The sequence below is a fragment of the Protopterus annectens genome, chromosome 1.part0, assembly GCF_019279795.1.
Source record: "Protopterus annectens isolate FY-2018-M chromosome 1.part0, PAN1.0, whole genome shotgun sequence".
Taxonomy (NCBI): domain Eukaryota; kingdom Metazoa; phylum Chordata; order Ceratodontiformes; family Protopteridae; genus Protopterus; species Protopterus annectens.
In genome coordinates this window covers 178,192,615-178,217,988 of record NC_056725.1, presented here as the reverse complement: position 1 = coordinate 178,217,988, position 25,374 = coordinate 178,192,615, and positions in this window count along the sequence as shown.

Genomic DNA, 25,374 nt, shown 5'->3' with positions numbered 1-25,374 from the left:
CCTGATATAAACATCTGTGACAGTTATCACAAACAGTTGAGTTCAGTTCAGCTCATCACCTTGCCTTGTAGAATTAAGCATCTCAGCATATAATCTTGCCTTGCTGTACTAATTCAGTTAGCTAGGGAACAGTTATTCTTTAGACAATCAGGAAAAACAGTTAGATTAGTTAAGTATGGTTTTTCTGCATCTGTTTGAATCTATCCAACTGTGTTATTTTTATTTCTGTTGTGATTGAAACTCTGGTGCTTATTGTATGTAAATATTTAATATTCTCATGTTTTCTATTTTATTAATTATTAAATGTTTTTATACCATTTGTCACTCCTCTTGTGTATCTAAATAAGACACTGAGGCTTGGGTGTTCGTTTAAGTAGATTATTACACACAAAGCCATCAGGATGGATGATAGGAACATAAAACTTACTGACTGCTACACTCATATATGCATTCACTCTGGCTGCTCAATCAAAAATGGCACTCTTGCTTGCACATGCTCAGTACTTATCTGCATGTGCCCACTGACTGGAATGCTTCTTAAAGGTATATCACACACTCTGATCTACATCCTCCCTCTTTACTGAGCTGTCTTGTATTACATTGACATTTGAATATGCATGCAAATTATACATACAGTAATAAACAAAACAACATTCAGGTTGCCGTGTATCTGGAACTAGGTCTGGAAATGTGACCTGATCTTGTAATGTAATAGTTAGGGCTGGCTTTAGCAGCAGGGACAGTCACTGGGGAATGTTCTGCTTTAGTAATTTCAAGGATATTCTCAGGAACAGGGATAGCCAACAGAATGTCCTCTGGAACAAAAACACTGGACAAATCACTCTGAGAATTAGAATCTCCATAACAGGCAAGATTCTGTAGCACTGGCTCAGTAAAAAAATGTTTCCGATTCCAACAAAATTCCATTCCCTGTGATTCCACTATGTACAATCTCAGTTCTTCACACAAACTTTTCACAAGTCCAATCCCATCAAATCCTTTTACTGTCTGCATCCTTACTATCTCTCCTTTTAACAGATTTAGAGGTTTGATGGTCTTATGATAGTAGGACTTTTGGGACAAATGCTTTTTCAGACGTTGAGCTTTTACTGCTTTGTTGTTTTTAGCACATGGAACCAACATATTCTTATTGATTGATAGTGAGGTTCTGAATTGTCTCAACATAAGTCTCTGGACAAGTGAACCAAGTAGATTATTCCCTTATATCTAAGGAACGGTCATCACTGCTCTCTCAAAGGAAAAAAATACAGCCTCCATGGGACCCAATAACATCCCAGGCTGCATCCTTCATGAACTCAGGCAGGAACTTGCAGTACCATTAGGTACCCTATTCAACCAAATCTTGAGTTCATCCCAGCTGAGTGGAGGACAGCCACTGTTATCTCTTTCACAAAGGTGGAGCATCCACCAATCCAGGAAATTAAATACCCATCATCCTAACTAGCCTGCAAGGCCATGGAATGGATTATCATGGACCTCATTAACAAGGACATTGGCAACCTCCAAACACTTGATCCCACACAGTTTGGCTTCATCAAGGGGAGGTCATATCTGTTAAATTTGGTTTACTGCTTTGAGGCAGTCACCAAAGCCATGGACGAGGGGAAGATGGTGCACACCTTCTACCTTGACCTGGCCAAGGCCTTTGACACTATTCCCCACTCAGGCATAATAGATAAACTTTCTCAACTAGGTATAAATCCATATGTTACCAGATGGGTAGCTAACTGGCTCACTGATAGAGCCCACCTAGTCAAAATAGAGGAAGCCACCTCAAGCAGTACACCCATAATGAGCGGCATACTACAGGGTTTGGTCTTGGGGCCTCTGTTATTTGGGATATACTTTTCTGAGGTGCAGACCAAAACCAGTGGGCTATGGCTGACCAGGTTTGCAGGTGACTGCAAGCTGGGCACTGTCATCAATTCCCCTAGTGATGTGGACATCCTCCAAGAGGGTCTCACCCAAACAAATGACTGGTGCTAGAAAAATGGCCTCAAGCTGAATAACAAAAATGCATCATCATCCCCTTTGGGGAGAGTGATGTCCCCACAAATTATCACATTAATAACAACATCCTAAGCAAGCAATCAGTCGTGAGGGATTTGGGCACTAACCCAGGTTGATAGTAACCTGACTTTGCTTTCCACATGGCCCACCTCATAAGTAAGGGTATTTCATCCAGAGACAAGGAGGTCATAACATCCCTGTATTCTTCCCTTATAAAGTCCATTATTGAGTACAATGTCCTGTTCATCATGTACCTCACAAAGCACATGCAGCAACTGAAGATACCACAGAGGTTCCTCACCAGGAGAATCCAGGACCTCAAAATTCTACCATATGCAGACAGGCTAAAAGCCCTATACCTCTACTCAGTTTTATACAGACTCCTAAGATGTAACCTCTGTCTGGCATACAAGGTGATCTCAGACCCCTCCTTGATGGGACTGCTGCAAATCCGCAAGTCAAGCTCCACTCAAATAATCCCCACACGCGTCCTCATCCTTGTCTGTGACATCAATAGGACTAGTTGGTGGGACAGATTTGTGTACCAGAGACTCCCCCATCTGTGGAATAGACTCCCTCTCCACATCAAGCAGAGTACCTCTTTACCCCTTTTTAAGTGTAACCTGGATAACTGGATGGGAAACAGAAAATACATCCCTGGGATTCCACCTGTGTGCCTGCTAGACAGGGGCATCAGGTGCTGACTTGTCTAAATATGGGATAAGCTTTTGACAAGACTTATAAGGGTCTTAGGGCCAATAGCCTAGTAACTTCCTATGATCCCATGATCCTATGATCCTATGAATGTTTCTGAGATTAAGCAAGTTTAGAAAAGCATCAGTATTGTCACATTTGGATTTCTCTAACAGCTATTTTGCTCTTTGAACTGCACATTCAGCTAAGCCATTTGACTGTGTGTACTCAGGGCTACTTATAATATGAACACAGTCCCACATTTTAGCAAATTGTTTCAACTGCAGACTTATAAACTGCGCACCATTGTTAGAAATGACTCTGTGTGGACTACCATGGACAGAGAAATGTCTCTTCAACTTAGTAATGAGAGTATTGGATGTTAGGTTAGGAAGTAGGTCAATCTCGAACTAATTTGAATAAGAGTCTACTAATACCAAGTAATGTTGACCATTCCACTCAAAGATATCTGTGGCTACTGTCGACAAAGGTAGTTCAGGAGTCTGGCTTAACTGAAGTGGTTCTTTTTGCTGGTGCGGTTTAGTTCTATTAAAAACAGAACAAGAAGAAATTTCCTTCTGAATATCTTTTGACATAGAAGGCCAAAATACTAGTCCTGTCATCCTTCTTTTGGTAGAATCAGTTCCTGGGTGGCCACAATGCAAGATGTGAATATACTCTTGTTGCAAGGATTTTGGAACAATCACTTTTGGACCTTTCATGATGATACTGTTGTATGACAAAATCTCGTCTCTGTAAGGAAAATACTGCTGAAAATCTACTGGTAAACAAGATTGCTTTGAAGGCCATCCTTGACTGATAAAGTGGTTAAGCTTCCGGAGAATTGGCTCTAAAGCTGTGTGAGTTCAGAGCTCATCAAGATGTGTGTAAGAAAACTTTCTCACTTCCATGACTTCAAAATCAGGTTTCTCATTCTCATGCTGTTCAGTGTTTTTTCTGGGCAATTGGGATAAAGTATCAGCAAGATAAAGAAGTTTGCCTTTTGTGTAAACAAGACTGAAATTATACTTTTTCAATTTGAGCATCATGCGTTGCAATCTCTCAGGGGAAGTGTGCATTGGCTTTCTCAAAATAGTGACTAGAGGCTGGTGGTGAGTTTCTACTTAGATAGGTCAGCCATAAATATAATCATGGAATTTCGAACATGCAAACACAATTGCCAAGAGTTTTTCCTCAAGCTGGGCATATTGCAATTTGGTTTGGATTAGAGTTCTACAGCTTTTTCTGAGTCACCCCTGTGCTTTGCTGCATGTACCATGGACCTTGCTCAAGCTGCTGTTAGTTTTACTGGAGTGACCCCACCCTCATGCTGCAAGCTATCCACATTAGCATAAGCTTCTTCCAGTGCTATTCTCATTTGTAAGCATATTTGTGTGCTTTGCTGTAAGCTCATATAGCTGACAAATCTCAATGGCCTTATTTAAACTTAAATAACTGTTTCAAAGTAAAATCTTTCTCACTGTATCATTATTAATACCACACACAAGCCTGTCATTTATCATCTCTCAGATCACCAAATCTGCACGTTTTAGCCTTATTTCTCAAGTCAGTTATATATGCTGCAAACGTTTCACTAGGCTTTTGATCTCTTGTGTAAAATAAGTGTTTTTCCATGGTAATATTCCTTTGGGGGTTACACATTTCTCTAAATTTACGTTTAAAGCACTCAGGGTCTTCCCATCTTCTTCAGCCTGTACCACAATATGGTGGTTTTCCCCCTCCCCTCCAAATATATCAGGTACATACACAAATTAATGTTCTCTATATATGTCTTCAAAACCAGCTAAATTAAGCAGAATAAATGCCTTTGTACATGCATCTTTGTCAGAAAATGCAGCCTGTATGAAAATATCATAGTCTTGCTCAAACACTCTCCAATTTTCTGCAATATGGTGGAACAGGTCTGTGAAATCATTCTGCCATGCTGACAAATTATACTTTATAAACAATACAATCTTGGCCCTTGTAATTATGTATGAACATGCACACACACACACATCAGGTACTTGTAATAATATTCAAATGCACAACAATCTCTTTGAAAGACTGTACTTTGTGAAATATTGCTTGAAATGACTGTACTTTGCAAAATAACTCCATTGTAATACTGTACACACTTGCCAGCACTTTGCACAATTTGGATACTTTAAATAGCTTTAGTTAATGTGAAAAAGTAGTACATTGCAAAAAAATATGGTCGTTTTCCTATTTTTTTGTACATTTTATGTGATTCGGATATTGTTTAAAACATTTTCATAATTATTTCAAATATTTTTATCAATATGTCAAAATTTTGGACATTTTGTTTAATTACAAATTTGTTTTGAGCATTTTGAGTGCTTTCTTTTATAATCGTTGAGTAAAAAAATAAGTTAAGCAAGTTTTAGTACCTGAAAATTTGTTTCTGACTTCTTTGGAAGTCATTTGATCTTTGTATGATCCACTCCTATATAGTCCTCCATTTCTAACTGTGTGCCTCATGGTTTTGACTTTGGATCCCGTTCTGATGCCATTTCACTCATCTTGTGTATTTAAATAAGACGATGAGGCTTGGGTGTTCATTTAAGTAGTTTATTACACACAAACATATCAGGATGGATGACAGGAATATTAAACTTTGACTGACTGCTGCACTCATACATGCTTTCACTTTGGCTGCTCACTCAAAATGACACTCTTGCTTGCACATGCTCAGTACTTACATGCACGTGCCCACTGACTGGTATGCTTCTTAAAGGTATATCACACACTCTGATCTACACCTTTCATTGCAGCTGGTCTTCTAAAGAATACTTTTAACATCTTGAGAGTACTTGTGCGTATTTTAGTGACACCTTGGCCACTCTGAAAAGCCTTGTTGCTTTGGTTACAGTCTACCTTTTATGTTAGTATTGTTTTACTTAGTATAATTGGATACCCTTGTAAGAGACAGAGAGTAGTTGACTGGTGGCAGCTTGGTTACCTTGTAGTCTGGGAAGAAGGGGGTACAGCTAGCAAATACCAGTTTTCTGAGGACTGTGTGTGAAAATCAAACACCCAGATGTGGGTGTGTCAGCTACTTGGTACTGAGACACAGTGCTCCAAAGTGAGTCTTGTTTTGGATCTGAAGAGACAGACAGTCCAGTTCCAGGTCTGGATCTTGTTCCCTGTGTGCTCTTGGGGGAAACTGTGCTTGATACAGAGAGCTGCATTTGAAAATATTGTGTAAATCCATTCCTGTTTTTAGTGACCATCTCTCACCGGTGTCAGTGATGAGGATTGCAGCTCCTTGATTACTGGGCTGAGGTAGAGAGGCTGTCACAGCACCCAAGAAAACAGTTGCAAAAATGAGAAAAAAAAAGGATTTTCCAGATGTTGAAGACATCACCACAGTGATGGATGTGAATTCTGTACTTGAAGGTAGAAAATGCTAGAGAACTGGAACAAAAGTAAATGGCTCAGTTGTCTATGCTATAAGGATACTCAAGGTGATTGGGGGGCAGGCAAATCTGAACAATTAAGGAAAATAAGATATAGCCAGCAGGAAAATCAGCAATAGCAACTAGAGTAAATGTTAGGATTTAATTTCTTCTTTTCTCTTTCTGTATAGTCGCTTATCAGTTCAAGAAGAATACTGTTTGTCATAATTTATTAATAATGCTTGTTGCAGGAGTGATTGTTACTACAACATAAGATTGTGAACATTTTAGCAAAACTGCTGTCAGAAGTGATGAATCAGTAAAGATAACCACTAATTCAAAACATGACAGCACTATATTAATTATATTTTTTGGCTGCTCATCATAAACTACTGTGTTCTTCAACTCCATTAATTGCCATGTTCAAAGACTGTTGGTTTTGATCAGATAACCTACATAGTAATTGGAATTCTAACTCTTTGTTCATTTATCTTTTTTTTTCTACACAAAGAGCAGCAGTCTGCTCCAGCTGTGTCTTTACTGTCAAATCTATTTACATTCTGTTAAATGCTTTGCTGTTCCATTATACTAAATTATTGATTCTTGCTAAGTTGTTGTGTTGCTGCTTTTCAATAAAAATAATTAAAAAATGGGGAAGTTGTTGTGTTACTGTTTTTCAATAAAAAAATCATTGAAAAATGGGGAAGAATACCAGAGCCTCCAGTCTCCATTAGGCCTACTGTATGAGCAAATTAACTCTCCCAAAAATCCCTGAAATAGATGAGTCATCAAAATACCTCTCCCCCATTTCCACTCCAGCTAATTCTTGGGGATTAGGTCCACTAATCAAACTCAAATCTCATATATTACAGTCAGGGTTCATTCCCTCTGTGCCACAGGGTTGAGCAATACTTTTAAGATGAAAACAAGAATCCTTTATGAAATCTAAAACTGGGTCTTTAATTACCAGCCTCTTGTTGATAATTATAACCAGATCACAAATTTCAGAAACACATCCCAATCAATTTCCCAGTATAAATGAAAAGAGATGATTGAAATGAAAGAAAGATGTAATGGACACTTGGTAGCATGAACCAGCATCAACTCTTTCATGGAGATGAGCTTCAGATAACTATGTGCTATCCATAAAAGATGGAATCCAATAATTCTTCTAAAGATTTAAAATTAGGCAAAGGCAAGAAAAATTATAGCTGGTTATTAACAGTACAGTACTGGTAATGCATACCTCTCTGTGAATGACTTCCTTGACAGTAGCAGCTATGTCATAAAAAACTGGTACCAAGATTGAGTATGAAGGTACCTTATAATATGAACATATGTAAACATGGTCAACATCAAACCAATGCTTATATGGTATAATAGACATGAGTTATAAATTGTCTGTGAAAAAAATAGTTACTGCCCCACTTACAGCCATAGTATAGGCATAACTACAAAATATGGATCATCAATAACATCTCCCTTTAGAAGCTGATCCAGAAAAAGGATCAAAGAGCCACAAAAGATATTATGCAAATCTCTATATTAGACCAGCTCAGTATGAGGTAGATGCATTATCAGGAGCTCAAGCTCGAAATGAACTAAGGTATAGACCAAACAGTTTTCCCAAACAGTTTCTTGAACAGAAGACACAATAGGGAGAACAAGTCCAAAGAGTAACCCCATAAACAGGTTGTAGCATTATTCATTAGACTGAAGTCAAAACTCTCCAAAAGATAACGGAGTTTTATACCAAATCCACAAATGCATATGAATCATCATCCCAGGCAATAACATCAACAAATTCTAGGAGAAAACAAAGTGATGCAAATTTTGGATTTTTCATCTCTTTCCCTAACCTTTTTTGCAGTAAGGAACTATTCAGTCCGAACAAGCAACCAAATGAGAGATGGAGTGCTGAGGAATGATATAAACTTTTCAAAATAGTTTATTAACGCTGTCAATACAATTCTGCGTTTTCGTATAAAACACTTCCTCAGAGATTATATCTTTTTTGCAGTAAGGGTAAAAATTACCAAAATGATACTTTAGCCATATAAAAAAATAAAGATAAGCAACTGAAAGGAAATAAATAAATGTGGTGTGCAAAACAAACAACACTTTACAAAAAACAAAACCGGGGGAAAAGTATGGTAATTCAAAAGGCTGCTGCTTTCAAAAGCCTTGAACAATCACTTTACTGAAAGTACATAAAAAATTAAGCACTTTTGTCCCGTTAAACTCAGGACTTCATCAGAATTAATTAAGAACAGTTCAAACTTCCTTAATTAGCCATAGTCTCAAATACCAAAAATAAAGTGACAGAACACTTATTCATTAGAATGACCATCGACCAATTATTCCCCTTAATAAAAATAATATTAAAAACACTGTTATGAAAGTCAAGTGGATTTGTAAAATACAAATCTAATCTCAATAAATATCCTTGTTTAAAACCAATAAATAAATAAATAAAAAAGTGCACATAAATGAGTGGGGAGACACATTACATACACAGGGAGAGCTCTATAAGTTTTGCAAGGACCTTTTGTATGAAAATGGTTGTAAAGAGATCTTATCATTAATACCTGTCAGGTATTGTGCTTGTAACTTTACTTGCCAAATCCCTTCCCTTTCTTCTAACCATTTTTTAAGTCTCCTCCCCTAGGGTCAGAAGTAATTTGTTCTAAAACAGCAAACCTAAATTTATTAAAATTGTGACATGTTACGAAATGCTTGTATTGGGCATTTTTTTCATCATGTCTAATTATACAGTAAAGATTTTCATAAATTCTCTTTCTAAAACATCTTTCTGTTTTGCCCACATAAAAAGGCAAATGGCTGTCACAAACTGCAAGATACACTATGCTTTTAGTATGACAGCTCCCCTTTGCAAACCATACCACAGTTTTCATTTTAGTGCCAAATTTCAACATATTGCCCTCTAATATATAAGGACATTGAGTACAGTTTCCACATTTTGATGTTCCCATTGTATTCACATTCAACTTATTTTGATTCCCATAATTCTCAAATTAAAATTTTAAATTCCTGCCTGTCTTATATACAAAAGTGGGTTCACTACCTATAATTTCTTGTAGTTGTGGGCTGCTACTAATTATATTCCAATCTGAATTAACAATCTGTTGCATTGACCTTGAATAAAGGCCGTATTGGACAACTATATACAACTAGGGGTCTGTCATAACTAGTCACACCCTCTTTGTCTCTTCCTTCAAAATTATTGTCCCCAGTAGGGGTTTATACTTAACACCCCACTGTGATTTAACATAGTTACAAGTGTCCTGAGCTAGTGGTGTTGTGGTAGCATTGTCACCTCACAGTAAGACATTGTCCTGTTTGATTCTCAGTTAGACCGTCTTCTGTGTGGAGACATGTGTGAATGAGCGTGCCTTCGTTGAAGGTTGTGCATCAGGACCGGCAATTTGGCATGTAAAAATCTACTGCCAATCATTAGCAGACCGGAGTTCCACTGTGGCGACCCCTAACTGGGAAAAGCCGAAAGACACAACAACAACAAGTGTCCTGAGCTAAAACAGAAGGGTAGCCTCTTTCTAAAAACATCTGACCTATAAATGTTACCTCCTCACAAGCTTCATCATAAAAAGAGGTCATTCTTGCAGCCCTTATACACTGACCATGAAGGATACTCTTCTTTTGGTTGCATGGATGGCAACTAGAGTACTCTAAATAACTATTACTAAAAGAGGACTTTATATAAATTCTAGATTTAAACCCTTCTATACCATGTTCAATAAACATGTCTAAATAGTGAATATCCTTTCCACTGAAGTTGCGTGTAAACCTCAAAAATTTGGATGATCCATTTACATAATTTAAAAAATCATTTATTACTGCCTCTGGGCCCTTCCATAAAATAAACACATCATCCAAAAATCTTACACATGGCTTAATACACCTGAAAAAAGGTCCATTAAAAATGTTAAAAACTTCCAATCAGCTAAAACCAAATTTGCATAAATAGGGGCACATGAGGCCCCCATTGCTACTCCCTTAATTTGCCTGTAATATTCTCCCTCATAACAAATAATATTAAAATCCAACACCAAACCCATTAGCTCAACCATAAGATTAGCATGATCATTGGACAAAGATATGTGTCTAAACAAACTATTCATAAAATGTTCCAATCCTTCTGGGTCCACAACATCAGTCATTAAAAAAGTCAAGTCCCTAGACCAAATCTCTTTTTTCAAATGCCCCAAAATATCCACGAGTCCATAATTATTTGTTAGATTCCACTTACAAATGGTTTCAAGGACCTATCAATAAAACTCCCTAAAGGTATGTTTTAGAACCCCACTCTGAAACAATAGGTCTAAATGGGGAATTTAAGGGGTCTTTGTGAACCTTAGGGATTTCCAAACAAAGTTGCTATTCTGAGGGCTTTGACCATTAAAAAATTATAAATGTCAGAAGATATAATTTGCTCAATAAAATATTCCTCTAAAAAAGAGTCAGTTTGTTGATAACATATTTATTTCATTTAAGGAAAAAGCAATATAGGTATCTTTATCATTAAGTATCTTAAACATAATATTTATACATTCTAAAGTATTAAATAAAATGGTGCCCCCTCCTTTGTCAGGTTTTAAGACTCGAATAGAACTATCTTTTTTAAGTTCTTCCATAAGCTGTTTTTCTTTTTACATTATATTGGGCCTACCAATTTTCCTTTTTTCTAAATCTATCTTATACAGCCCATCTATTAAACTTTTCTCAAAAACATTTAAAGTTGGTGCTAAAGGGGGATTAAAAATACTTCTCCTTTTAATATCATTGCTCATAAATGGATCTACTTTCCTTAAAGGTTTATCTTTAAAATAAACTGCTAAATTTAACTTCCTTACAATGAAAATTTACTTATTTCCAGGTGTCAACCAAATCAAACTTAGTTTTAGGCACAAATTTCAGCCCTTTAGAGAACAAAGAAAAATGATCCAAGGTAAGTGGCACATCTGTGTAATTATAAATAAAATATCCATTATAGGAAAATGTAACAGTGGTATGCTTAATTATCTGGGTATCGCCCTGTTGGGTCCCTTGAAATTGTTGAAATTCTGATGTTCCCTTTACTCCAATTCCCGTGAGTGCCAACTTTTCTTTTTGTGGTAACCCCCCCAGTCCCTTTTTTATTGGTTTTAAACAAGGACATTTATTGAGATTAGATTTGTCACTTGACTTTCATTACAGTTATTTTTTAATATTGTTTTTATTAAGGGGAATAATTGGTTGATGGTCATTCCAATGAATAAATATTCTGTCACTTTAATTTAGTTTTGGTATTTGAGACTATGGCTATTTAAAGAAGTTAGAAGGGTTCATAATTAATTCTGATGAAGTCCCGAGTTTAATGGGACAAAAGCACTAATTTTGTATGTATTTTTAATAAAGTGATTGTTCAAGGCTTTTGAACGCAGCAGCCTTTTAAATTACCAACTGAAAGGAACGCCTATTAGTATGTTCTTGTTTAGATAATTATAGATTCTCTATTTTAAATGAGGAACACTTTCACCCTATAAGACAGCTTCTTCAGATCTAAGTTCAGCTATAGAGTTTCACTATACTTATACATGCTAAAAGCAATGAAAAGAACCAACACAAATAGAAACAGAACATCAGGGGAATTGAATCTTGTTAAGGACAATGGGACTTGCCAGGAGAGGTACTTATATTTTGCATATCAGGATGGACTGGTTGAAAAACATCAAAAGCATGTTGGGGGGACAGAGGAACAGAGTTGGGTGATAGTTTTGCAAAGAAGGAAAGGTAGGTGATTTTCTAGTGGGCCTAAGTCAGTGATCATTGATATGTATAAAAAAAGTTTTTTTGACTGGCTGGGGTGGTCTGTCTTGGTGTAGTGATTGGGTAGGAGTAAGCCTTGGAGGTGGTGGATAGTTACCTAAAAAAGGCAAGTACTGCAGTCTGAGGGTAGCTTGCTTTTACAAATCTAGTCCTTGAGGTTTATGTACAAAAGAATGTTATTACATTGGGTATATCAGAAAGTTTTTTTTTCTAATTAATAAGTCCATATCTCTGAAACAATAAAAAAACTAATACATTTCCTAGTCCACATTCTCCAGTCAAATAACTAAAAGTAGAACAATGACTCCCAGTGGTATAGAAAGTTGAGTGCTTGGGTTGTCTAAGAGAAGGTCATAACAGCCAGTTGGGGATATGAGTGACACAGCCGGAATGCATCAGTCATGCTTTCAACATTAATGGTTTCTTCAGATCATGTCAGGGGAATTAAAAAGTCAGATGTGGAAGAAGCAGCAAACATTAGTGAGAATGCATATAGCAAGAGGGGTGAGACTGGGACCTAATCAGAAGTGGAGGGATAAGGAAAGACATCTATGAAGAAAAAAAAGAAAAAAAATTGTATACACACATATACGTATACATGTGAAGATTCTAGGAGAGGAGGGAATGAGATAAATTAATAAATGCTAGTAGAAAGCCAAGGAGCTCTACATGCTTTAATAGCTAAGATAGCTGGGGAAGTGAGTAGAGAACATTATTGAGATATCGATCAGTTGAAGATTTAGGCCTGGTCATTGTACATCCAAAGCATGGAAAAAAAAAGAAAAGAAAAAGAAACACACTGTTCTTTTGCTGAAATTGGAAAAATGTACAGCCAAGGGTGTACATTTTTCCATTTCAACCCATGGCGTATTTACCGGTAGTGCTAAAGTGCCCTATTATGACCATTCATCTCTCAACTGTAACACTTTTGGAGGTACATTCTGCTCTTCAGCCTTGCCATTTTATATTTTTGTTTGTGCCTTGCAAGGGTGTCTCCTGAAATACAATTGAAAAGAGAGGATTAGTTTTTTGTCAGCTAATTCCCACAGTCCAATCATATTCCAGAAGCCAAAGTAATCCTGCTAAGAAGTGATGGGCAATGCCATCTGGGACGTTCCTCAACCTACTTCCATAGATGTGTTTGCTGCATCCATGGACTGACAAGGGACATTCCTCCAGACGCTTTTGAAAGTTTTCCCCTAGCTTTTCATTTAACTGTAAGTACTCCATTGAACCAAAAATCTTGAATATAAAAATGAAAAACATGCCTTGGCTTCATACTGAAATGTGCTGCTGTCATCAAAAATATAGAAGAGCAGATATCAGATTTTTCCTTTAAACTTATCTTTGTCAAGACTCTTACACCCCTGAACTTATAAATACCAACTCTGAGATTGCTATACATCGAAGAAAAGGAAATATTCTGAGAAAAGGCAATCTCGAACTTAGTACATTCATGTCATTTAGTCTCTTACTTTCTTTGTTTAGATGTAGAAGAACTGTACAGTTTCCTTGTGACAGTCATGCTTTATTTTATTTTAAGACTTAAAAGGAGGAAAATTAAAATAAGATTTATTCAGCAGCTAATACTAGGAAGAGAAGTCAAAGGTTAGTTAACGTGACCAGATAATACTGTTGCAATTGTGGTTGTGGTAATAGCAACCAATTGAAACTGCTTCTTGGTAAATAAAGTTCTCAAATCCTTGCTCAAAATCAGATACAAAAATAAAAATAATGATAAAGAAGGGTCAAAATCAGGAAAGATTCCAAAACTATGCAAATTCACTTCAACATATTTATTCTGAAGAACAAAACTACAATGTTTGCTATTAATAACATAAGGGACAGGGTGGGAATTGAGGAAAATAAAGCACAAAGAACAACAGAGAGCTATGACAATGAATGGAATTGACAGAATGTTCCACATAAAGCAGAACAAAATTAGTGTGTGTGTGTTTGTGTGTGTGTGTGTGTGTGTGTGTGTGTGTGTGTGTGTGTGTGTGTGTGTGTGTGTGTGTGTGTGTGTGTGTGTGTGTGTGTGTGTGTGTGTGTGTGTGTGTGTGCGTGTGTGCGTGTGTGTGTGTGTGTGTGTGTGTGTGTGTGCAGCAGACAACACAGATGAGCATGTGTGTGTGTGTGTGTGTGTGTGTGTGTGTGTGTGTGTGTGTGTGTGTGAGAGAGAGAGAGAGAGAGAGACCTCTCAACTGACCAGATTTTTGCTTCATATTTTTGGTCTATTCCTCATAAAATTTGTGATTTTCTGGCAAATCACTCAGATGATCTGAGGATTGAAGTAATTAAATAATGACATACTGTACATTTGAGTTTCAGAGTTCATAGCCTTCAGAAAAATGCATGCTAAGACAGAGCCTGTTTTTTCTAGCAACTTTATAAGAGCAATATTTAAAATATGTCCCTATTTTGGGGCCTTTGCTCCCCCCCCCCATTATGTCAGGCTTTGTTCATGTTTTTGTGCTAAGAAGTTAAGAGGTATGGTCCAGATTTTCTTCTCATGTTTTTGGTCTGTTCCTCATAAAATTTGTGATTTTCTGGATTTTTGTGGCAAATGAGTGAGGACTGAATTCACTAAATAATGACAGACATTTGAGTTTCAGACTTCATACCTTCAGAAAATGCATAGTAATACAAAACACTTTATTCTAGCAACTTTCTAAGTTTATGACAGCAATATTTAAACTTTATCCCTATTGTTCAGGCTTTGTCCTGATGTATTGTGCTAAGAGGTTTTGTGTGTGTGTGTGTGTGTGTGTGTGTGTGTGTGTGTGTGTGTGTGTGTGTGTGTGTGTGTGTGGGTGTGTGTGGGTGTGTGTAAAATTCCCTAATTAGGGATAGCAAGTGGTTAATTTGCTTATGCTTAAACCCTGTACCTTAGTTACAGGAAACAAAACTCTGAATCCTTTACTCCAACCACCAAGCTGCTAGCTGCATTTCTCAAGGAATTGAGTTTCAGGTGCACTTCTCAAGGAAATGTGTTTCAGGTGCACTTCTCAAGGAAATGTGTTTCAGCTACATTTTTCAATGAATTATGAGCTTCGAGGGAAGAGAAGTTTACTGCTGCTCATGTCAAGTCTGTTTACAATATGCAACTGTTTTGTTTAGCAAATGCTATCACTATTGTGCTATCACAGCCAGCCTTAGGCATAGACTACCACCTAGGGTGAAATACAGGCCAATTCTCATAAAGGGTGCAATTTGTATTTATTTATTTGCAATTTGTATTTATTTATTTATTTATTTATGGTGCCAGAACCCATAGGGGGAGGGATGAGCAACCACTGGCATAGCTAAGGAGGAGGTGAGGAGGGATCTGCCCCATGTTTTGAATGTTCCCATAGCATCACCTCCAGTCTGTCACATCATGCCTGTGCATGCAAAAGATCCTGTTCCACCTGTGCAATTTTTGCTTCTTGCTGTCATTGCATTCAAGCAAGGTGCCATGTTATTGAATGTCCCAGTTAAGTATACCTGGTGGTTAGTGTTACTCAGACTCAAACCCTGCACCTTAGATACAAGAAACAAGAGCCTGAATTCTCTACCCATACCACCATTTGTTATGCAAGGAGTTGAGTCCATAGCTCTCAACTGTCCAGATTTTCACAGAATGTCTGGAATGTTTGGCTCATACTTTTGGTCTGTTCATCTTAAAATTTGTGTTTTTCTGGTAAATCAGTGAGAAATGAATACACTAAATAATGATAGCCATTTAAGTTTCAGTCTTTCTGTCTTTCAGGAAATGCATGGTAACACAAAGCATTCTATTCTAGAAACTTTCTAAGATTATACAAGCAATGTTTAAAATGTTTCCCTGGTTTTGGGCCTTTGCCACCCTCCCCAATAAATGTTTGCTTTTCCCAGATTTCTTGTGCTGCAAAGTTGAGAGATATAGTTGAGTGTCAAGTGGATTTTACAAGGAGCTGAGTGCTTCAGGGGAAGAGACGTTTAGTGCTGCTTAATGCCAAGTCTGCTTCCATTGTTAGTAGTACAACAGGTAGTATACTTGCTTTGGATGCAGAAGGCTGTGGGTTCTACTCCCACAATACACAGATGGATTGCTGATCCTGTACTGTAATGTACTTTAAAGGGGGTGGATGCTACAATCTTAAGAATGTCCTTTGGAGGAGATACCTAGTAACTATGAACCTGATGTCAGTTTGCCATCTATTCCCTATTGCAATATTACTAGCTTATCATTTTTTTAATGTAACATAGGCAGTTTATTCTTCAAGGGCAACAGGCACGTTGTTTGTAGATGAAACAATGAAGTATAAAGTTATTTGCTAACAGCAACCTCTTCATTAGTTACAGATTTCTTTAATGTGGAATTATTGAGATGGCTTCTACTTCAGCAGAGATTGTGCATATTTACTGATATTGGTGGATTGTAATTTTGAGTAGACTGTTATGATGGAAATGTTCTAAATTGGGCAGTTTTGTCATTATTGGCTCATACATTTTGTTTTATTGTTTATTAAAAGAATGTTTAAAACTACAAATTTAAAACACATTCTAACAAGTGGTGCTGTGTTATACAAGGAATATAATTGAATACAATCAGGAAGGTGAATCAAAGAATAAATAAATATGCATGGCCTTAAAAATGTGTGCAAGGAGCCTATTGTTTGAAAACAGCCCAAAAGTAAACTTAATCCTCCACTGGCCAGATGCATTTTTTTCTGAATGTGTGTTTCATGTCGTTTCAATGAATGTGAGTTTTGCCATTTCAATGAATGTGAGTTTCAAGAGCAGAAAAGTTTACTGCTCATGCTAAGTCTGTTTTCATTGCAAGACTGTATTGTTTGTTTAGCAAATAGCTATCTGTTTGTGCTATATTATTTCAATATCTGTAATCAATCATTGTAGAACGTAGTAAGACAGCAGTATGCACACTGTCAAATTTGAACAGTATGTATGGCAACTAGTGAGAAATAGCCAAACACTGGAATGACTGAGGAGGGGGCTACTGCTTAGGGGGTTGCTGCAGGAGGGGCTGTTCTGGGAGGGCTGGTCAATTACCCTGCCTAGGGCCCTATTTGACCATGATCCGGCTCTGGTATTTAAAGTATGAAATACGTATGCAAAGGTAGCTGCAGTTTAACTACATTACAAGGTATATTTTTCTTCCTATGCATTTAAATAATTTAAGGAAATGACTGGAGTAGCTTTCTTGGGAAGTGACCTACCTGTGGGTGTGGCTCAAATAGGGGTGCTTCATGAGTATGGTGTGGGTGGAGCTTAAGAGGCACCAGAGCACTACTTCGCCTAGGGCACCATTTCTGCTAAGGCTGGCCTTGTGTGCTATAGAATCGAAAATTATTGCTAGCAGCACAACAGGTAGCATCCTTGCTTTTGATGCAGAAGACTGTGGGTTTTACTCTCAAAGCATGTAGATGGATTGCTGATACTGTGTGGGACTTCAAGGGGGGTTGCTGCAGTCCTGAGTATGTCCTCCTTTGGATGAGATCCCTAGTTATGAACCTATTATCAGTTTGCCATACATTTTCTATTGCAATATTACTATGTTACCATTTTTTAATGTAATGTAGGCAATTTGTTCTTCAAGGGCAACAGGCACTTTGTCTGCAGATGAAACAATGAAGTATAAAGTTATATGCTAGCATCAATCTATTCATTAGTTACAGAATATCTTAAATGTGGAATTATTCAGATGACTTCTACTTCTGCAGAGATTGTGCATATGGACTGATATTAGTGGATTGTACTGACAGAAGTTTCACTGGCCTTTTATGGTTGAAATGTTCTGAATTGGGCAGATTTGTCATTATTGGTTCATACATCTTGTTTCATTGCTTATAACATTTCTATCACATGGTACTGTATTACACAAGGAATATAATTTAATGTAATCAGGAAGGTGAATCAAAGAACGCACAAATATATACAAGGGGCCTATGATTTGAAAACAGCCCAAAGGTAAATTTTATCCACCACTGGCCAGATGCATTTTCTTTGAATGTGGATTTCAATGCTGTTTCGATGAGTATGAGTTTCAAGGGCAGAGAAATTTTAATACTCAGTCTGTTTTTCATTGTTAGACTGTATTGCTTTGTTTAGCAAATGTCTATCAGTTTTTGTGCTGTAAAATTTGAAATAAAAGTTTTGAATAAAATCCAAATATCTGTAAGGATTATAGAAGTAAAGCAGAAAGCAATATGTACATGGAAAGGTTTGAACAGTGTTTATGGTAACTTGGGGAGAAATTGCAAAGTAATGGGACAAGGGAATGGCTGTGGGAGGGGAGGGGGTCTGATCCATTACCCTGCCTTGGGCCTCATTTGACCATGATCTGGCTCTGCCTCCTGTACAATACAGCTATTTCATAAGACTCAATGTCTGTGGTGATAAGAGTTAGTTATTTTTAGTTACTCATTTTAAGTTGTAAAAGGGAGTGAAATTATTTTACTAAGGGAGGAACTGGTGATGTTGTGGGTTGTTTTACTTGGTTCAGTGCATTGTCAAGGAATTGCGAACTTCAAGGGTAGAGACGTTTACTGCTGCTCATGCCAAGTCTGTTTTCAATGTGCAACTGTTTTGTTTAGCAAATGGTTATCACTGTTGTGCTTAAAATTTAAAAGTAGTGTTAGTTGCACAACAGGTAGCATACTTTTGATGCAGAAAGTTGTGGGTTCTACTCCCATAGCATGCAGATGGATTGCTGATAATGTGTTGTACTTTGTGGGGGTGCTGAAGTCCTGAGTGTGTCCTCCTTTGGATGTGATGCCTAATAACTATGAACCTGTTGTTGGTTTGCCATCCAGTCCCTATTGCAATATTATCAGCTTACCGATTTCTTTTTTTTTTTTTTTTTTGCAACAGGAAATTTACTCTTCAAGGGCAGCAAGCACTGAATTTGTAGATGAAACACTAAAATATAAAGTTGTTTGCCATCAGCAACATCTTCATTAGTTACAGATCTCTTTAGTGTGGAATTATTCAGATGACCTTACCTCTGCAGAGATTGTGCACATTGACTGATATTGGTGGATTGTAATGACAAGTTTGAGTGCCCTTCTGTGGTTGAAATGTTTTGAAATGGGCAGTTTTGTCATCATTGGATATTACATTTTGTTTCATTGCTTACTGGAAAATGTTCAAAATGGCTGTGGGGGGAATGCTGTGTGTGTGTGTGTGTGTGTGTGTGTGTGTGTGTGTGTGTGTGTGTGTGTGTGTGTGTGTGTGTGTGTCAGCCATTATCTTGTCTGGGGACCCAGCCATTACCTTGTCTAGGGCCCCAATTTAACATGATCTGGCTCTGGAAACCAGAGTAAATGTGAGTTATTTTCCAGAAATATTATGAATATATGTTATTTGCTAATACATGTATTAAAAACTTTACCATGTAAAGATATTCTGGTACTTCTACAGTATGAAATGAAAGCATACACAGTGCTGGAAAATGTTGCTCTGATAGTTAGTGTCTATCTCTGTTTTTGCAGTTATTTACATTTACATTTATTTGTCCATTAAATATGCAGTACTGTGGCAATAAATGAGTATTTTGGGTAGCCTAGGTAGGGTGCATGTGAAAGCAGTTGTTCGCTTGTACAGTGACACAGCTTGTCTCATTTCCATGTCACAGTGCTTGGTTCTCTGGTAAGGTTCTTCACTGTGACTTCTGTGTGGAACCTGCATATCCACTCTGTCTTTTTGCGGGTTTTAGCCAGGTGCTCTCATTTTCTACAAATTCCCCAAAACACGCCATGTAGGTAAGAGCGAGGTGTGTATGTGTGTGTGAGTGTGTGTGTGTGTGTGTGTGTGTGTGTGTGTGTGTGTGTGTGTGTGTGAGTGTGTCATTTTATCTGCCTTGTGATAGATGTGGCTTCCCAGGGGCTGTGTAAGTATGAGTGTGAGTAAGTCTTCTGGAAAGCAGTATAAACACAATTAACACATAGCATCTAGACCATCAGAGCCATCAGAGCTTGTTTAGCCCCACAACCCCCAGATCACCAGCTGTATAAGGTTTTTTTTCACACATACCTAGTAGTAGGTCTCAGTCTTCAGCATCTTCAATGGGCTTTGTCTGGTCTAAAATCAGCCTCTTTCAAATTTGTTCACATTAGTTGCTATAGCTTACATGAGAGCTGGGGTGAGTGTAGTCATTATTTATTTAACTTTCCTCACAATTATGCATTACAGATTTGTAAAAGTTGACTATTGCTTGTCTAGTGGCTGCATACTGTTCACGAGAAAGAAACTGAAGTGCACTTTTTTCACTTTTCTCACCATTAAACATCAGACCTATACAGACTGCTAGCTTTTGAGGGCAAATGTAGGGAGGAATGCTGGGTGTATATACATATGATCAAAATAAAATGTGTTAGGTGAAGGAAGTCCTAGAATATTGGGCTGTCCATAAGCAAACATCACCCCTGAGGAGTCTATGTTAAACTGTTATACTGTGTGCAGTAACAGAAACCTGGTTTAAGCCTCCAGAGAGCAACCCAGCACTACCAGGTAACAACTCATACCATACATTCCAGCCACAGAACCCGGACCAAAATACAAAAGGCGGGGGCGCATCCATATTCATCAAGGATACCCACCCCTCCAGGTTAGTGGCACAGCAATTCAAATTGTAGCTTGCTACAGATCACCCACCATGTCCCAGGACCCCCATTCCACATTTCTGGAAACACTGAGAAACATAAAGGTCCTACCAAACACTCTAATATTAGGTGATTTCAATTACCCAAACATTAACTGGGAGAACTAGTCAAGTACTAACTCCCTTGCCCAACATTTTCTAGAATTTATAAACTCAAATGCTCTGGTTCAACTGGTCAACACTCCCACCAGAAATGACAACATATTGGACCTGGTCATCACCAACATGGGTGACGAGTGTTCCACACTGGAGGTCAACCCCTTTCTGCTTAGATCTGACCATAAACAAATCACTTTGGATATCCACATTCAGCCCCCTCCCCTAGACAAGGAAACCGCCATGAAAAACTTTTCAAAAGCAAACTTTACGTTACTTAAGACTGAGGTGGAAAGTTTCAAAGCCCCCATGCTAAAGGATAACGCTGTCCAAGCTGCAAACTCCTTTATTAATGCATTCTACGGGCACCTACAAGAATGCATGGATCATGCTATCCCAAACAAAATCAAGACTCACTCCTCCAAGAAAAAGAAACCAGTCTGGTGGACCCCTGCCATAAACAAGCTATACAATAGAAGGAGGAAACTTGTACAGAAAAGAGTAAAATCCCAAGAAGGGAAGACATCCCTGACCAGTATCAGCAAGAAACTACGATCCCTCATAAAATCATCCAAGGTGAGCTTCGAAAGAAAAATTGCCAAGGACTCCAAAGATAACCACAATGCATTCTTTAGCTATGTCAAGAATCTAAGTGGCAATGCACAGATCTGCTCAGAGTTATTCCAGAATGGCACAAAATACACTGAACTGACTGATATCGCCAACATCTTGGCAGACAAGTTCAGTGCAAACTTCTCCCCCCTCTCACCCCCAAAAGGGCCCATAACCATACCAGAAGAATGTAGAGCCCCTGAAATCACAGACACTCAGGTTAAACCAGCCTTCTCCAAAGCCAAAAACACAGCATCAATGGGACCGGACAGTGTCCCAGGCTGCATCCTACATGAGCTCAAAGATGAACTAACCCCTCACCTAAACACACTGTTCAAACTCAACCTCTTCACAGGCTACATACCCATAGAGTGGTGCACAGCAATGGATATGCCGCTCCACAAAAGGTGGAGCCACAACCGACCCTGAGAATTATCGCCCTATAAGCCTGACTAGCTTGGTCTGCAAGGCTATGGAGTGCATCATCATGGAACTCATTAACAGAGACATTGGGAACCTCCAGATACTGGACCCTACCCAGTTCAGCTTTGTTAAGGGCAGATCATGCCTCCTAAACCTGGTGGACTTCTTTGAGACAGTTACCAAGGCTATAGATGAAGGAAAGGTGGTAAACACAGCCTACCTAGGCCTTGCAAAGGCATTCAACACCATTCCCCATTCTGGTATTATAGACAAGCTCACCAGCCTGAACATAAACCCCTACATCACAAGATGGGTTGCCAACTGGCTCATGGACAGAATCCACATGGTGAGAGTTGTGGGAGCTAGGTCCGACTCTAAACCGGTTACAAGTGGCATTCCCCAGGGCTCAGTCCTAGGACCCCTCCTGTTCAGCATATACTTCTCAGAGGTACAGGCAAGCACAGGAGGACTATGGCTGACCTAGTTAGCAGATGACTGCAAACTAGGGGCTATAATTGACTCCCCGGCTGACACAGACATCCTCCAAAAGGGTCTCACTAAGATGGATACCTGGTGTCAAAATCATGGCCTCAAGCTAAATGCCAAAAAGTGCATAGTCATCCCCTTTGGAAAAAACAAAGTACCCACAAACTACCACATAGGTGGTAGTCCTCTAAATACGGAAAATGTAATAAGGGATCTGGGGACCCAAGTAGATAGCAATCTCTCCTTTGATAATCACATTGCCAAAGTGGTTAGAAAATCCTTCTATGTGGCCCACCTAATCACAAAAGGGTTTGCATCCAGATCAAAAGAGGTCATTGTGCCCCTCTAGTCATCACTCATCAGACCCATCATAGAGTACAACGCCCCATTTGGGATGTACTTTACAAGACACCTGCAACAGCTGGAAAGACCACAGAAGTACCTCACCAAGAGGCTCACTGGCCTCAAACAGATGCCCTATGCAGCTCAAATGAAGAAACTCCAGCTGTACTCAGTTGCATACCACCTACTCAGAGGTGATCTTTGCCTGACATACAAGGCCATGTCCAACCCAGAATTGATGGACATGCTCCACCTAAAGAAAACCTTACCCCCTCAAGCCACACGCTCTAGGGATCTAAACCTCACCACAACAATAAATAGGATGTGTTGGAGGGATAGATTCCTGTCCCAGAGACTTCCCATACTTTGGAACAAGATTCCAATCTACATTAGGCAGAGCTTCTCGCTAACACACTTCAAGAGAAACCTTGACGAGTGGATGGGAAACAGAAAGTTTACCCTGGGGATCACTTCAGTGGCTCTGCTGGACAGAGGCACAGGGAACTAATCTAAGGGGGTGGCAAAAGCCAACACATTCTGGCTAGGCTTATAAATACCTTCAGGCAAATAGCCTAGTACCTATCTATGAACCTATGAACCTAAATGAAGTACATGGATTTAGATTTTAGTCTGTCTAAACATGTTTAAGTGTTTAGTGAGGTATATGCTGAATTGGGCATTATATTCAATGATTGCCCTAATATGGGAGGGATAAAGTGGTACTACAACATCATTAGACCATGGTGGGGTAATACAAAGGATATGTTATTTATGGCTGAAGGATTTTCTAATCACCACAGAGACAGTGGGTCAATGAAGAGTCTGTTATTAATACAGGCGGCCAAGTCTCAGATGACTGCCCCAGAATTAAGCAGATTGTTACATGTAGGTTTTCTCCGTTGCCAACAGGGTCTGTAAAATATTTTATTTTAACAAAGTATCTTGTGTATTTTAAGTATATGTTGTTAAACATTTTTATTACCCATGAAATCATAATCAAAATAGGACACACTTGCTGGGTGAGCAAATTGGACTGACTGGGAGATTTTTTTTTTTTTTGAGTTATGTTACAGAATTGGAATTGCATAGACATGGTAAAGCCTTGCTGAGTCTAATTTTGGTGGTTGCTAAAAAGTAATTACTATAAAATGGAAATCAAAGTCTAGACCAACTTTACTAGAAGTAGTGAATATAGTAACATATATAAAACAAATGGAATTGGGATCTTTAGAAAAGGGAAGGAACAAACAACAGTAAGTGAGCTTATCGAAGGAAGGACACTCAGCAAACTCTGAGCTACAATATATAACATTAAGTATCCTGTTTTTTGTTTATTTTGTTCTTTATTTCTTTGTTGTTTATAGCACTTTGTGTACTGTGTATTTTTTCTAGCTAGTTTCACTGTGTGTGAGGTATTAACTGGAAATTGTCCACTCTTATTAAGCATCTGTTGGGTTGTTTGTTTATGATAACTTGTTGCAGTTAAACTCTTTTTTTCTAGTGGCTCCTTTAGCTGATTAAAACTTTCATTTAAAGGCTCACTGCTGCTTTCCAGCTGGGAGTAACATTTCTGCAGTTTGTTCTAAGTAGTGGGGATATTTATAGCATTTCCATATTCAGGCTTGTATTTGGGCCTAGTGTTTGTGGAGGCTGTGTGTCTGAGCACATAATTCAGGGACATCTTGTTTTAGCCAAAGCCATCAGGCATTTCAATGAGAGAGAATTGTTTGAGGTCATTGGCTGACTGAGGTCTCCTGGACTACAGCTTAGACTAAGCACCTCATTGGTTCTTTTGAGATTTCTTTCTTAAAAGCTGTCTCAGGTTTCAACTTTCTGTTACCTAAGAAGCTCAGTTGTGAGTGTTCAGCCATTTTACAGTGAGCTTATCGAAGGAAGGACACTCAGCAAACTCAGAGCTACAATATATAACATTAAGTATCCTGTTTTTTGTTTATTTTGTTCTTTATTTCTTTGTTGTTTATAGCACTTTGTGTACTGTGTATTTTTTCTAGCTAGTTTCACTGTGTGTGAGGTATTAACTGGAAATTGTCCACTCTTATTAAGCATCTGTTGGGTTGTTTGTTTATGATAACTTGTTGCAGTTAAACTCTTTTTTCTAGTGGCTCCTTTAGCTGTTTAAAACTTTCATTTAAAGGCTCACTGCTGCTTTTCAGCTGGGAGTAACATTTCTGCAGTTTGTTTCCCACCCTCCCTGTTGGTATAGTGTTTTTATAGTTGGTGGCTTTGCAGTTGCCCGCCCCTAGTGTAAATTTGATCTGGGACCCTCCTCCCAGTCTAGTGTCATTACCTCATTCTACCCAGTACAGGGAGAGCATTTGAGAAGGCCAATCAGCTTAGTTTCTGCTACTCCTTTCTCTCTTTCCTTTCTCTCTTTCCAAAAAAAAAAAAAAAAAAAAAAAAAAATTATCTGCTTTTACTGTATTTGTGTTTTTTCTTACTTTATTTTGCTTTTGCGTCATCTTAAAAGTACTCAATTGTATTTATTACTGCTTGGTGTAACTCATTGTAAGCCTTTTAGTTTAAGCACCTGGGCTTCAGACCAGTTTTACATTAGGAAGGTTTGTGGTCTGCACTGTAGTGGCAGAACAGGTAGCTTACATCCTTCTAAGTTGGGAACTGCTGATTGAGGGCTCAGTGTCTGTTATTCTAAAAGTGTATTAATTCTGGTTTAAGCACTTGGGCTTGAGGCCAGTTATTTTACATTAAGAGGGTACGTGTTCGGCACTCTTGTGGGAGGAGAGGCTGGACTCTGTCCTTCTG